Source organism: Desmodus rotundus, chromosome 2, assembly GCF_022682495.2.
Source record: "Desmodus rotundus isolate HL8 chromosome 2, HLdesRot8A.1, whole genome shotgun sequence".
In the NCBI taxonomy this organism is placed as follows: Eukaryota; Metazoa; Chordata; class Mammalia; order Chiroptera; family Phyllostomidae; genus Desmodus; species Desmodus rotundus.
Genome location: NC_071388.1, coordinates 149,529,826 through 149,544,981, shown reverse-complemented (window position 1 = coordinate 149,544,981; position 15,156 = coordinate 149,529,826). Strand labels below are relative to the sequence as shown.

At 40.9% G+C, this 15,156-nt stretch overlaps 1 long non-coding RNA gene across 1 annotated transcript in view; it reads left to right on the top strand.

Annotated features, from left to right (window-relative positions):
- LOC123478655 (uncharacterized) overlaps positions 1 to 2,636 on the top strand; it is a 33,171-nt gene extending 30,535 nt beyond the window's left edge. Inside the window, exon 4 of the long non-coding RNA XR_006653928.2 lies at positions 1,265 to 2,636. This is a non-coding gene — a long non-coding RNA (uncharacterized lncRNA). The remainder of the gene's footprint in view (positions 1 to 1,264) is intronic.
- The last annotated feature ends 12,520 nt before the right edge of the window (positions 2,637 to 15,156 follow it).

The following is a 15,156-nucleotide window of genomic DNA, read 5'->3' as shown; positions in this document are numbered from 1 at the left end:
GTAACACCATAAAAGTCTTTGAGGAAAACATTGGCAGGAAAATCTCAGACATTCCACGCAGCAACATCCTCACAGACACATCCCCTAAAGCAAGGGACATAAAGGAAAGAATAAACAAATGGGACCTCATCAAATCAAAAAGGTACTGCATCACTGCAGAAAACAGCATTAAAATGAAAAGAGAACCAAGTCTATGGAAAAACATATTTGCCAATGATACCTCGGACAAGGGTTTGATCTCCAAAATACATTAAGAACTCACATGACTCCACTCTAGGAAGACAAACAACCCAATAAAAAATGAGCAAAAGACTTGAACAGACACTTTTCCAGGGAGGACATAGAGAGGGCCCAGAGACATATGAAAAGATGCTCAGCATCACTAGCCATCAGAGATGCAAACTAAAACCACAGTGAGATACCATTTCACACCGTTAAGAATGGCCAACATAAACAAATCAACAAACAACAAGGGTTGGGGAGGATGTGGAGAAAAGGGAACCCTTTGGCAATGTTGGTGGGAATGCAGACTGGTGCAGCCACTGTGGAAAACAATATGGAATTTCCTCAGAAAACTAAAAATGGAACTGCCTTTTGACCCAGCAATTCCGCTGCTAGGATTATACCCTAAGAGCCCTGAAACACCAATCCAAAAGAACCTATGCATCCCAATGTTCATAGCAGCACAATTTACAATGGCCAAGTGTTGGAAGCAACCTAAGTGCCCGTCAGTAAATAAGTGGATCAAAAAACTATGGTACATTTACACAATGGAATTCTACACATCAGAAAGAAAGAAGGAGCTCCTACCCTTTGCAACAGCATGGATGGAACTGGAGAGCATTATGCTAAGTGAAATAAGCCAGGCAGTGAGGGACAAATACCAAATACTAGACTTTTATGTTAAGAATTTTTCTTAACCACTATAAAAGTTAATAATACATTACAGTTATAATTAGACTTACCTGTATATTTTTTTGGTTTCAGTATTTGTCATTATTTCTTCTATACCATGTATTAAAATTCCTTGAGTTCTTTTTTTGCAATTTTCTCTGGCTTCTAGACAGTCTATGCTGTTATGTGACTTTCTGAGATCATTACATATCTGACATTGTCTGTCTTTTGATGTCATCCAAGAATAGCTTGACTGTAAAATTGTAAGGTTAGTCTTCTTGCTTAAGTTCTTTGCAAACATTACTTCTTTCTAGTTTTCAGTGTTACAGATGAGATTTTCAATAGTATTCTGATTGTTTTTCCTTTCCAGGTGAGTTATCATCATCATCATCATCATCATCATCATCATCATCATCATTTTCTACTGGGAAGCTTGATGGATTTTGCCTTCATCCTTTGCCTTCAGAAAATTTACCAGGATATATTTAAGCGCTTGCACTTTTTTCAATAGTCTACTTCAGCTGTAAGCTTTTTTATTAGGTATGCATAATCATACATTTGGAGGTTGTCTTAGTTTGGGTTTTTCTAAAAAGCAGAGCTGGGGACAGTGACTTGGTATAGATAGTTCATTTTGGAACATTATTATAGGGAACAAGACTGGGGAAACTGGGAAAAATTGAAATAAGGAAGGAGGAAAAGCTGATCTCAGGGTGTATTATTGAGTTGTTTATCCATATGAACTGTCAACACTCAATCCACCTGGGGCCCTTTAGGGGAACTATGTTGGCTGTGCCTCAGAATTATCCACCTGAGATAGGAGGAGGAAAGTATTTATTCACCATTTTCCATTCCCCCATTGGCTAAAGGTTGCTCCAGAAGGTGTTAATTTCCTGGTATTTTCTGGTTTGCACATTATCCCCATGGATTAGATCTCTTCGTTCTTTTCCCTTTGTTAGGCTGTTCACTGAAACTGCATGAAAGCATCAAGTGGAGCCCCTGTGACAATCACAGGTTCAAGCTGTATTCCTTCATGCCACCGTTGTGTAACCAATGACTCAGTTTTTGATGTAGTCAGGGTCGGTGGTCCCATCTGTGTGGCAACTCCTTTCTTTGCTTGTTTGTCTATCAGTTAGAGAGTTCCCAAATGACTCTTTCTGCCTTTCCATGCTCTCTGTCAGAAGCCTCCTCTCCTACCCTCCATCTTCAACCCAGTGCTAGGACTCAGGACTTTAATTCCAGCAGAGCCTAAGCACTTAGGGATGGGAAGCACACAACCTGAAAGTGAGTCACTAGGAGTGATGATAGGGAAGGCTCTTGGTTTTAAGACCCATAAAATTCACTACACGTTGGCTATAGGTTTGCTCCATATAGAGAATTCTGGAGGACAGCACTTGACCTGCTGAATGTGGTCCCCAAGCTGTCTCCTTCATCAGAGTCCTGTGGTATATGGTGAGATCTGAGGATTCTCTAGTCACACACTCGTTTCACTTACCTTCACTATAAATGTGTCCCTTGGCCTGAGGCAATTTTATTGGGATCTTATGTTGGTAAATCACACAGGCTTCAAGCCCTCATTTGATGCTGGCTGAGGCACCTTGGATAGGAAAGGCAAACGCATAATCCAAGTAGATCTAAATTCTGGTAAAGATATATTGCTGCTTTTCTAGGATATCACCAACTTGCCAAGTGATTGGCTTTCTTGAGGGATGTTTTTATATTGAGGCACCAGAATGTGTCTCTGCTGCTGGCAGCTTAGGAATTCAGCAGTGGCAACTGCTAGACGAGCCTCAGTGAGAGAGCCCATGCCATGGGGCATACGCAAGGCCTCCATCCCTGCCACCAAGGCTCCTTCATTTTTGGGATTACTATGCAAGCATTGAGGTAGCTGAGGTCAGAGACTGGTTGATATCCACTGGACAAGTTAGCCTACTCACCTCTCTCAATGCTCTAGAATCCTCTCCAGTGGACATTAACATGCTATGGGACCTCTGCCAAAGATGCACCCACAGACCTGTTTCTCAAATGTCCTTATTTCCAAGCCTCTAATTGTGCTCTTTTCAGGATCCTGACCAATTATCAAACCCTCTGTCAGGCCAAAAGTCTATGTGTACTTGTGCTATAGGCAGTTTCCCTCTGCATACAAGGTATAAAACCAAGTATGTTGCTCAGAGTTATACGCACTGGGAAAACTTTCCTTTTCCACTGCCCTTCAGGGCTACTTTTGAGTGGGGCTGTATTTTGTTGGTTGCTTATTTTCAGTTATCATAAGTAATTTGAGGTACTCTACCTGTGAACCAGGATCAAGTATTTTCTCCTCATAAGTTGGTCATAGGGAAGCCTCTTAACAGCATGGGTGTCAGTTGAAGAAAAGGCATCGGTGTAACAGGAGAAAGTCACATGGAATTTGAGGCCACTTGCTTATGCAACTTACTTGTACTCTCTGGCACCCCTTACCCCAATCCTAAAGGTACTATTTACATCATATGGTGGATTTCTCCTGTTCCTGGATGACCTTATGACTTTGTGGATCTCATAATCCTCATTCATCATAGGCAGCTCTGGTTACACAGTCTCAGTTGATGTCCTAACCTCTACTAGGGCTCAAAAGCATACCAGGAGCTTTTGAAATGGTGAGTAGTATGCTGCCTTTGAAGATTTGACCTTGCTTCAGAACCCTGGAGTCTGTGCTGTGATTCTCATATTTAGGTTTATCAGAGATTCTACACAGCATCCTAATCCACTAAGGATACCTGTAGCACCATCCATCTTCTAGGGCATGCCTGAGTACAAGACAGCTTGTACTGCAGTCTGAATCTGCTACAGGATCCTCTTTGTTCTGGGAAGCATATACCACACCTGAAAATGGCAGCCTTCCAAGACACCAATAAATGGTTCCCAGTATATTATTACCATGTGTGGTATGTGCTCATGCCAGTAGTCAAAGGAGCCTACCAAGAGCAATTCTTCTTTCTCAGTGTTAGGTGCCTGTGCCACAATTTGTTGTTTATATTAAAGGTGATTCTGCATATGTACCAATTAAATCTTTAAAAGCATCACCCATGTAGTAGGCCCTTGAAACTTTGAGTGTTTTATTCCCTATACTCTGGCATTACCAGGGCACCTTAACTGCTTGGTGCTTCCTGCTCGTAAGATCCAATGACTATGGTATCATAAGTATTGTCAGCCAGCAGTCATGCTGGTTCTGTGGTACAGCAAGACTGTCTAGGTATCTGTGGACTATATTGAGAGAGCAGGAGATTTAGCCTGGTCCTGACATACGACAGTTAATATACACTACTGTCTTTTCTACATGACAGCAAACTGCTTTCAATTCTTACTGTTTATAGGGATTGAGAAAAGTAATTTTGTCTGTTCACAAGCCACATATTAAGTTCTAGAAGCTGTGATAATCTGTGCTAGTAAAACCCCACATCTGACATAGCAGTTGCGATTGTGGCTACCACTTGGTTATGTTCATTTTGGTTCATTGCAACTCACCATGATGCCTCTAGTTTTTGCAGAGGCCAAATAGGTAAATTGAATGAGGATACCCCTTCATCACTCAAATCTTTAAGGGTGGTGCTAAATTCTGCAATTCCTCCTGAGATTAAGGAATTCCCCTGTCTCTTCCAAACACGGTGGCTCTTATTTCATTGGCCAAAACCCAATCTGGATTGCACTAAGGGAATGGTCAATGACTGCACTAATGGTCTGTGAACTTATAGGGCCACTATGAGATGGATTCTGTTCGTTGCCCAGCTTCTATAAACCTCTCTAATGAAGGGTCACATGGTATTTTGGGTTACTTACTATCAGAGTCAACCCAAACCCTGTGACTAACAGCCCTTGAATATTCTGGATATTCTCTTTTCCCCAGTATTCATACTCATCATGGTAACTAGTCTCAGATTCTTTTGGGGAAGGATCAGGGGGTATTTATTACATATATTTGCAGTGGCATTGCAGGATATTTCCTCAAGGGGCCCTGGCCTCTTCATTAGTTAATTAACTCTGGACCTGAGACTGTGCTTTTAGTCTGAGAGTTAACTTAGATCTAGAAAATGGGTGAGTGCTTGTCATTTCCCATTGTGGTGGCTGACACCAGTTTTTTGCTTGCCAGGTTTCAACTTCCGGTTGTGCAGATTAAACAAAACTCTAGTTGGCTGTCCAATCATCTTGCTTCTCTGATCTATTAACAATCGTCACAAATCCCTGTGGGTCAAGGCATCCAGATTGTCAGTCTGACCTTGCTGCCCACTTCCATAATTATGTCCACACTGTTTCTGTAAATACAAAATAGCTTCTGTTACTTTAGAATCCTATCAATTCCACAAATACCAGGGAAACCAATTCCAGTGTAGCACCTCCCACTGTCAATAGCCACAACCAAGTTCCTGCACAATGTTGGTGCTTCCCTTCATCACACGTTCCTTATTGACTGGGTGAAGAGCTTCCACTGGAACTCCTCAGGGCACGTAATCAGGTATTGGGTTCTTTGATCTAACATGATAAATTTAATATAACATCCCCACCTCCCTGAGCCTTTTGATCCCTTCCCCAATACTCTGCAAAGACAGTTCTATACTTGATTTATTTTGGTAAGTTCCAAACTTTTAAGAACAATCCCAGCTGTGTTTAAAGAACAATTTTGTCCTCGTCAAGACATTGAACCCCATATCGTGGGAGTGCTCCAATGTCAATAAATTCTCTCTAACCTTATACTCTAACGTCTTGCATGAGCACCCTTAGTATCTACTCTTACACCTGTTCCCCTGGTTTCTGTCTTGCAATGCTTTAGCATATGTCCTCTGCAGTGTTGCTGTAGCCTAAACATTCCTATCATTACAGCTCTTAGTCTAGGATAGGAACTGATGTGTGGTTTTGCTGACTGTGTAGTATATGCCCTTATAGAACAGAAATATAACCTTCTGATGGATATAGCCTGGAGGAGTGAAGGGAGTAGAGAGGAGCATATGTTATGAGCATCTTCCTCAGATGAGGTTTGTGCAGGTTCTCTTAGACAGGGTGTTTCAACATTGGCACCATTAGCTTTTGGGCTATGCCTTCTGAGTTGTTAAGAGCTTCCTTGACCTCTAATATCATATATCAATAGTACCTCCCTCCCTCAGTGGTGATAACTAAACCTCTATAGTGAGAACCACTGCTTGGGTGATGGGATCCAAGCTCCCGCAGATATCCCTTGGGGAATGGCAGGATTTTTCAAGGTGCAGCTAAGGTGAGGTGTCATCAGGCTAGTCCTATGCACATGTGATAGCTGCAGCCATGGCCGGAGCAAAACAATGGGCTAAGAAGATGTGAGCCAAGGCATAAAATATGTGTGACCCAGAGGAAAATAATATGCACACATTTCGCAGAAGGGAACACTGAGGTTCAGGAAGGTTAAACAATTTACACTGATGCATGTAGATTTGATGCACTGGACATAGAGATGAATAAAACATAATGCCTCCCCTCATGGAAATCTTAGTTGAGCAAATTGCGAAGTATTATATAATATGAAGTAAATAATGGCATGTGATCATTGATGAGGTCATTCAACCAGCAAGTGACAAAGCTAATAATGGAGTGAGGTTTATTTGTCTTCTAAATGTACATTCATCTTAGGATAGAGATAAGCCTCAGGATTTAATTATGTTTATTGTATGCTGGAATTTCTGCTAAATTACTTGCATGCCTGGTATTATTTAATATTCATAGAATTCTAACTAAGGAGGCAGTGTCATCCCCATTTTTCAGATAATGAGGTGGCCCTTCCTTGTACATCTTCATGTGACCTAGACTCTTTGTGCTTAAAGAGACACTGCTTAGTAGAGGAGAATGACCTCAGACTGATAAAATCAATGTGGACAAGCATGGAGATGCAGGCACGGGTAATGTAGCATGTGGCGAGACACAGCAGGACCCAGTGACCATTTCCATTAACTCCATCTTCATCTTCCAACAGTGTGACTAATTAAGATATGGGCTAGTAATAAGTAGCTCAACTCTGTTAAACAGCAGCTTGTGAAACTGGAAACTATCTAAAAATACATAACTAATGTGAAAGAAATAATGTTGTTACAAGGGAATTGATAACCCAGGATGATGGGAAGGGGAAGAAATAGCAAGTTGGAGCTAATTACCAGGGAAAGCCCCCTGACACTGAGAATGGTGAGCCAAGATAATGGTCTCCCGAGAGGAGTGGCAGAATCACCATCAGTTAGTACATTTAAAAATAGGCAACAGAACACTAGAAACAGGGCTACTGGGAATAATCTTGCATTAGGAAGGAAAGGAGGTAATTGACTAAGTGACCTAATATTAAGAGCTTTCTTTCTCATGAATTTCTAGAATTCTAAAGAAATAAAACTTTATAGGCTGTATACAGAAATGTGGGTGCCTAATGACTGAAGATGCCTAAATATAGCCCCAAATTATTCATAAATGGAAAATAACAGCAGCCATGCCCCAGATGGAGCAGAATACAGGGTCAGAGGAAATGTAGGAGGTTGACAGGCAAAGTGGAAGTGCTGTCAGGCGTCGGCTTCCTCCGATGCATGCAAATGGGGCTGCGTCCAAGTACATTGAGCCGGAAGAAGGCTGAATTAATTACCCAGATCTTGTCCTTCCTTTTCTCTTTAAGTCCTACTCTACCACAATGTAAGACAGAGTTTACGGAGACCACCCTTTGTGAGCTCCCATGTCATCCCTATCTCCCCAGTCTGTGCTCTCCTTCTTCTAAAACTGGTGGGTGGTGTGATCTTAAAGCATTGTTTCCCAACTCGTAGTCCAAAGTTTGACTCTCAGCCACAGGAAGCTTGCTAAAACTGCAGATTTCAGCATCTCACTGCAGACCCATGTAATCTGGATGTCTGAGGTGGAACCCATGCATTTTTTTTAAGTTCCCTGGTAAGTCTTATACACTTTAGTAAGTTGGAGAAACTCTACATGGGTAAGGGCATCCTGTCCAAATGGAAAGAAATAACAGGGGAGCCCTGGCTGGGTGACTCAATTGGCTAGAGTGTCATCCTGTAGACGAAAAGGTTGCAGGTTTGATCCCTGGTCAGGCCACATACCTAGGTTGCAGTTTCGATCCCCAGTCAAGGCATGTATGGGAGGCAGCTGATTGATGTTTCCCTCTCACATCAACATTTCTCTCTCTCTTTCTATTTTTCTCTCTTTCTCCCTCCCTCTCTCTCTCTAAAAATCAGTAAACATATCCTTGGGTGATCATTTAAAAAAAGATGAAACCACAGGGAAGGGAAGTGTAACTCAACCTCTTAACCCTCTTCCCTCATTTGCTTTCCCTGATTTTCCTTTATAGTACCTCCAACCAGTGAGATCTCCTTTAACTTCCATACCACTCTCTACTTATAAGTATGTACATACACACCTATGTTTATATTTTACCTGCTTTCAAATAGACTTTAATGTAGTCTCTTATATGTCTAATATGTGAGTTGTTAATTATCTGCTTTGTATTTGTGGTACTGTTTTAACCCTCTAGAGGGATTAGGACAGAGAGATTACCATGTTTTTAGCCTTCACACTTTTGTGGTAAAGAATGGAATTTTTTAAAAGATTTTATTTATTTATTTTTAGAAAGAGAGGAAGTGAAGGAGAAAGACAGGGAGAGAAACATCCAGGTGTGGTTGCCTCTCACACACCCTCTACTGGGCACCTGGCCTGCATCCCAGGCATTTTCCTTGACTGGGAATCAAACCAGCGACCCTTTGGTGCTCAGGCCTGCTCTCAATCCACTGAGCTATGCCAGCCAAGGCAAGAATGGAATTTTTGAAAAATGTGACTAAGTCATATCTGTAAAAAGTAATAAAAACAAAAGATGCAACAGAAACCCAGGGTTTGTCAGCTTTGTCCATGTGAGAAAGCATAGTCTGGAGCCTGAACATTGAACTTGGTGTCCTGATCGGGCTTTTGTTTCCAACTCTACCAATAATCACATATGAAAATTATAGCAAGTCACATGGCCTCTCAGTTTATCTCCCTATAAGCACGCATAACAATAACTATCTTATTCTCTCACAAAGCAGCTGAGAGAGTAAGCATGATAATATCACTATTTAATATCACTTTTCACTGAGAAAAGCCAAAAATGACATCAATGTTATCAACATCATCCTTTCACAATCTACAAACTATTGAACATAAAAGTTCAGCCTGGGTTTCCAAAAGATAATTATTTTCCTTCACACCAGGACTTACAAGAAAAGATAAAACAGTAAAAAAACCAAAGATTCCAGAGATTCCATCTAGTTCAAATGTATATCAGTAGTCAGTCTTCTAATTCCCCAGACAACGCTAGATCTCAAGACAAGGGAAATAATTGGCATTGTTTAATTTTTGACATGCAGCCTAATGAACAGCTAAACCATTTTTATAGAAAGCAAAATTACAGCGCTGCTGCTGGGATGCAGCTACTATATCTACAGTTAATTGGATTTTCCATTATGATGAATCTTGTTGTTCAGAATTTAATCTCTCAGTTTCTCTCAATTGCTCTGAGTTGAGGGTGAGACAGGAGGTTTACAGTGTGTGTGTGGAGTGAATCATGGTTTGGGGAGGAGCCTCATCATGTCCAAGAATCTCAGGTGTGTTGAGGCATTACAATGTACAAGCAGGAACTAGGATTTTTGTATGCTATACGTCTTTTCAAAATGGAGTTTTTTTCTGGAGGGAAAACAGACTACTTGTAATAAGACATAGTCTCTCTCTCTGTCTGTCTCTGTCTCTCTTTGTCTGTCTCCCTTTCTCCTAGACAGTAATGTGTTTTAGTTCCATTAGGATGTTGAGTGTTATCTGTGCAGACTGGAGCAGAGTAGCAATACCAACATTTTTTTTCTTGTTTGAAGGATTGCTGTATAGATTACCTAATTTGGCATCTGTTTATACTCTCTGGTTTTTTGAAACATGGAAAGAGGTTTCAAAGTGAGGGAACGAATTGATAAAAGCTTCAGCACCAGTGATGGGCCAGGAGACAATGTGGCTTTTCAGTTGTGAAAGGGCGACTCACACTGTCACCTTGAAAACAACAATGAACACGGACATGGCTGTATATGTGCCTGGCCACCTCAGCGGCTCAGACGGTGGGTCTCTGGGGTGGCAAGCAGCCAGACCAGCACACTCAGGGCCTGTGAGGGGGTCCGGACAGCCACTTGGCTTAGGCTGCCACCCCTGAACGACCTTCAGTTTACAGTTTTGACATTCTCTATGAAAAAAGACTATTCATTAAATACTCTGTGGCTATATGACCTTATCAACACTTATGTGCAATTATTTATTATGTAATATTTCACAGTTTGCTGGGCTGAGAATTCCTTGAGGCGGAGTATTAAGTCTTATTTATCTTTATGCTGAGTGCATCAAACATAAATGCCTCACCTTAAGCTGTTAATATGTTTAGTCATTGTATCAAGGGTACTCATTTATTAAATGTAACCAGGTGAAAATGTCATTCTTTTGTTAACCCTTACATGGTAGTTTTTAATTTTTTCAAGTCATTAAGAATTTAAAAATAAAGTGACCATGGACCTATGTAGTCTTCTAATGGCCTTGACCACACATGGAGCCTGCTGGAACTAATGACCTCAGAGAGGAGCGCTTCTCCACAGGCTCAGGACGATGTGGGTGGGAGCTGAGAGAGACAGACTACGGGGGCAACTCGTGAGAGCCGTAGACTTAACAAGATGCCAAAACCTTTTAAAAGCATCTATCCAAATATCTGATTTTTAATGTCCTAAAAACAAAAATATTGCCTCAACTTTTACATGAAACTTATTTGAGCATTTGTTCTAATGCTGCATTGAAAAAAGAGCACCAGAGCATTGCCTGGCACCTGTAAGGCTTAAAACAATGAAATGACAAATTGATGAAACTGTAAGCCTAATTGAAAGGGGGCTCCCGAAAGTAACACTTGCAGTGCAGTCACGATCCTCTTTCATTGCAAAGGTTAGTTTAAGCGTAGAATACCCAGCACATGTTTCGATAGCACTTTACACTTTTTAATGCATGCTCACATACATTATCTCACGTACCCCCATAGAAGATTACCACATAATGCCTACACTGACACATGTGGGATTTAAGAGGCAAAATTATCTCAGTAGTATCATTGGAGATCAATGATTTCAAAGCACAGACGGAAATCTCGAGGTAAAGACCAGAACTCCAAATCCTGTGAATCTAAAAACCAAACCAGACTGACTTTAGAGATGTGAAGGTGTACTCTAGAGATGTCAAGTGTACCAGGTTTGAATATACATATATAATTTCAGAAAATTAAACAACAACAACAACAAAACAATCTGCTGAGGGTTGCCTGCACTCTGTGATTATAATTTAGAAGTCAAATTCAAAGCAAGGATGGCAGGTGAATCCTGCTCCTTCCATTCCTCTCTGGGTGGGTCCTCTCCTCCCCACGTTAGGGCCCACTGCACACACGCAACTGCAAAGCTCTATTCTCAATTTTTAGGGAAACCTAATAGTTTAGTCTTGTCTGTATAGACAGTTCACGACTAGAAAAATCTCTACTGCTTCCTTACAGTATTGTAAATTAAAAGATACTCCCTGTCTTTTTAGCATTGCATTTTCGGAAAATTTCTCACGTCAGATTGTCAATATGTGTTTGTTATCAACCTCCTTCCTGTCTTGTAGAAGCCTCACCTAGCAGTCTTGCCAATGCCTAAACCAATGTTAGCTAAACATAAGAATGGTGACTAAAAGAAAGGTCCCAAACTGGGTTATTCGAGTTTCCCGCTCAATACTCTCCACTGGGAAGGGCAAGTATGAAGGACAATACAAAAGTAGTTCTATAGCAAGAGCTCAGTTAGAATTTCAGAAAATGGGTTGGGAGGGGGAAATGCTTTAAAAATATTGGGGTACATCCTTAATTGATGTGGTGTGGATGTTTACTACCTCAATCAGCCAACATTTATTTTGTAACTAGGGGTAAAAGTGCACATGGCATCATTCCTGCCCCCAAGGATATCGCATTTTAGTGGAAAAAAACTGACATTAGAAACAGATATCTAGAACTTTCTAAGGCATTTCAGAAAACTATCATTCTTCCCATTTTGCATGGAAAGAAACCAGCGAAGTTTTAGAAAGAGTAAAGTAGTGTGCCAGGGTTATAAGACAAGTGCATGGCAGCAAGTGGGCCAGGATCCGCACAGGAAGAAGCGGGGTCAAGGGGAAAGGGCTTCCAAGGTGCATAACAAGGAGAATTTAGTCATAGACTTCCTTTTATCCACAGGAGCTCCTCACAAGCTTCTGACAATATTTTTAATACATAAAGTGGCATTTTAGTCAGACAACTAGGAAATAATTTCTTGTGGAGCAGCTGAGTATTTTTCCTGGAAAATTAATGTGAAAGGAACATAACATGGTCCCTGAAATTATTAAAGTGGTGAGAAAATAATAGATGCCAGCTTTGTTTTGGTGGTGGTAGTGTGTGTGTGTGTGTAATATTCTATTTAGTCAGTATTCTATTTATTCCCAATGTATCTCCATCTTGTTCCTATATCACATGTCATATGAACTGAGACTCTTGGCTCAAGACAAGCCCTGACAAGATTTAAGCATAAACAAAGAACTCTGTAATGAGTGCAACAAGGAGAGCATTTTTTTTTTTTTACACACCTGGATTCTCCCTGGAGAAATGCATAGTTCACAGGTGAGGTTCTCTGCTTTCCTAGGAGAGTTCTCTAAACTAGTCTTATTTATCAAAAAACAGTATCTTGGTTTATGCTCTAGAATTAGGAGTTTAAGTATATTAGCCTGAACACTTTTACATTTAATGTACAAAATTAAATAGAGTATATACTTGGAGTAGTATTTCTCTGCCTTTGTTTTTCAGTTCATCCCCTTGAGCAGAGTTAGCATTCACGTAGAATGTACGAGTGTAATCCTTGGCAGTATTGGCAAAGATTTGAATGTGATATCACTCAAACAAGAGTCATACATCACATACATACATCGATTTATCTATCGATAAATACATACATAGATAGATAGATATCCTCCTGCTTCTGTTTCTTGGAGAAACTTGACTGATACATTGTCCTTTTTTCAGTCCAGAAATTCAAAGATTAACATGGAAAGAACCTGGGTCTTTGATAATCTGACTGAATGTCTGAGTTTAACAGTCCTGGAGCCTCCCTTACTTGAGACTACTTGTGATGAGAGAAAATAAGACCTTTTATTTTTTAAGCCATTTTGAGTCAGGTCTTCCGTTATTTGAAACTAGAAGCAATCATACTACTACAGAAACAAACAGAAAACCACCTACGTAGTACCATACATTATAACCACAATTAGTCATCTCCAGAGAGTTTGAAGTGAAGCCATGTTGATATTTGGGTCATTTTCTTTCAGATAACAAAGAACTGACTTTTGCGGGCTCAATGAGTGCATTTAAGAGTCCAGAAACTCATTATTAGCTCTCTCTAGGACTGATAGAAAAGTAGAAAATAGGTGCAGTAAAGAGATCTCCTGCCATGATAGGTTGTTTTATTTTTATAGAAGAAAACCTTGAAAACATGAATCATATTCATATTCATATTAAAAAAATAATAAAGCTATGTTCAATGCTTTTGGAAATTATCGAGTAACTACCTTGATCTTTATTTTACACTTTTGAGGCCCTCCCAAGAAAAGATCATCTGCATGATTCTTTATTTTAATGTTTCATAACTTGCTATGTTAGTTCTATTTTATCTCGGGATTATAGTTACAGTTAAATTACAATCAGCTGTGATTCCTACCCCAAGAATACGTGTAGGTGTTAATAACACCTGCAGGGAACAGGTGTTGCATAGACAGTGTATGCTGGAATGAAATGAATTCACTCTTAGGCTGAAGTGATGTAATCTAGTTTTTAGGGTCAGCGTTTTGAGTTACACACATCGGAAAACAGGTACATGACAAAAACACTTTGGAAGAGAAACCTACATTTCACTGTGGCATTATCTTCACAAAGCTAATCATTTCTAAAAAAATTCAGTTACTTCGAATAACAACACCAAAGTGCAAAACCCGGGGGGAGCCCGAAAGGAGTGGCAGACGGGTTTGCAGGGTTTCTTGTTCCCAGGACCCCACTCGGTGTGCTTGGGGAACATTACACCTGCGCGATCTCAAAAACTTGTTTAAACTTTTGTTGGATTTAGTTTCAAATGAACATTTAAAATAAAGTCTTTTAAAAGGAAGTTTTTTGTGCTTTAAAAAAAATAATACATACTAGACTTTACAACATACATTTCAACTGCATATGTTTTTCCTTTCTGTCCAGTAATGAAATGGTGTCTATGGACATTTACGGAGCACTTGTCATCGGCTCAGTGTGCTAGGACGGGGGATACAAAGCGGGGAAATGCAGTGTCCAGTGCCACTGTAAAAACTTAAAAACTCTACCCCGCATGGAGTGACATTCTGTATAATTTATTTAAACAAATGCATAAGGAAATATAATATTGCAGCCAAATTCTCTTTTCTGGCCTGATTTGGGTCTTACTAGAAGCAAAGGAAAGTCTTAGAGCCCTCTGGACTATGCCAGGTAATGAGTGCTAGCAGAACTGTAAACACTTGGGGCTCACACACTGGTCTTCAAGATATACAAATCACTTGGAAAGAGGGCTAAATGCTTTCTTTCCTGTTGGGTTAGTTTGACCTTACTCCTAACATCCCCCTATGATAAGAGAAAATAATTTGAGGAGAAGCTCCAAGATGGCTGCAGAGTAGCTGGAAACTCCATCCACTTGTTCCCAGCCCTGCACCAGTCTTACAGCTAAGCCATGGAGCAATCAACTCAAAAATCCAGCTGCGAATGAGTGAGAGAGTGTGTGAGTGAGTGTGTACACAGGTGAGTGTGTGGGTTGGTGTGAAAGTGTGGCCTGGGCTCTCCTGGCTCCTGCCCAACACCACATCTCTGGCAGTGCAGATTTGGGGTGCCCAGACTTGTCTCAGTGTCCTCTGCCCAGGGCAGGGTCACACACCCCATCTCTGCCAGGAGGCAGTGTCTGGAGACTGCAGAAGTTACTGGGGAGGGAGCACTCACCTTCCCACCCCAGGGTGCCACAGGAACCACAAATAGGGCAGAGTCTGACCGAGGAGGCTGGCGGCAGAGACCACCTGGGAACACAGCATTGCAGGTGCAGGAGCTCAGCCGCAGGAGCCCGAGGCTGACTGACTGGAGGGAAGTGGAAGTGGTGTGAGCACCCCCTGCCACAGATCCGTGTTATAATATAGCTG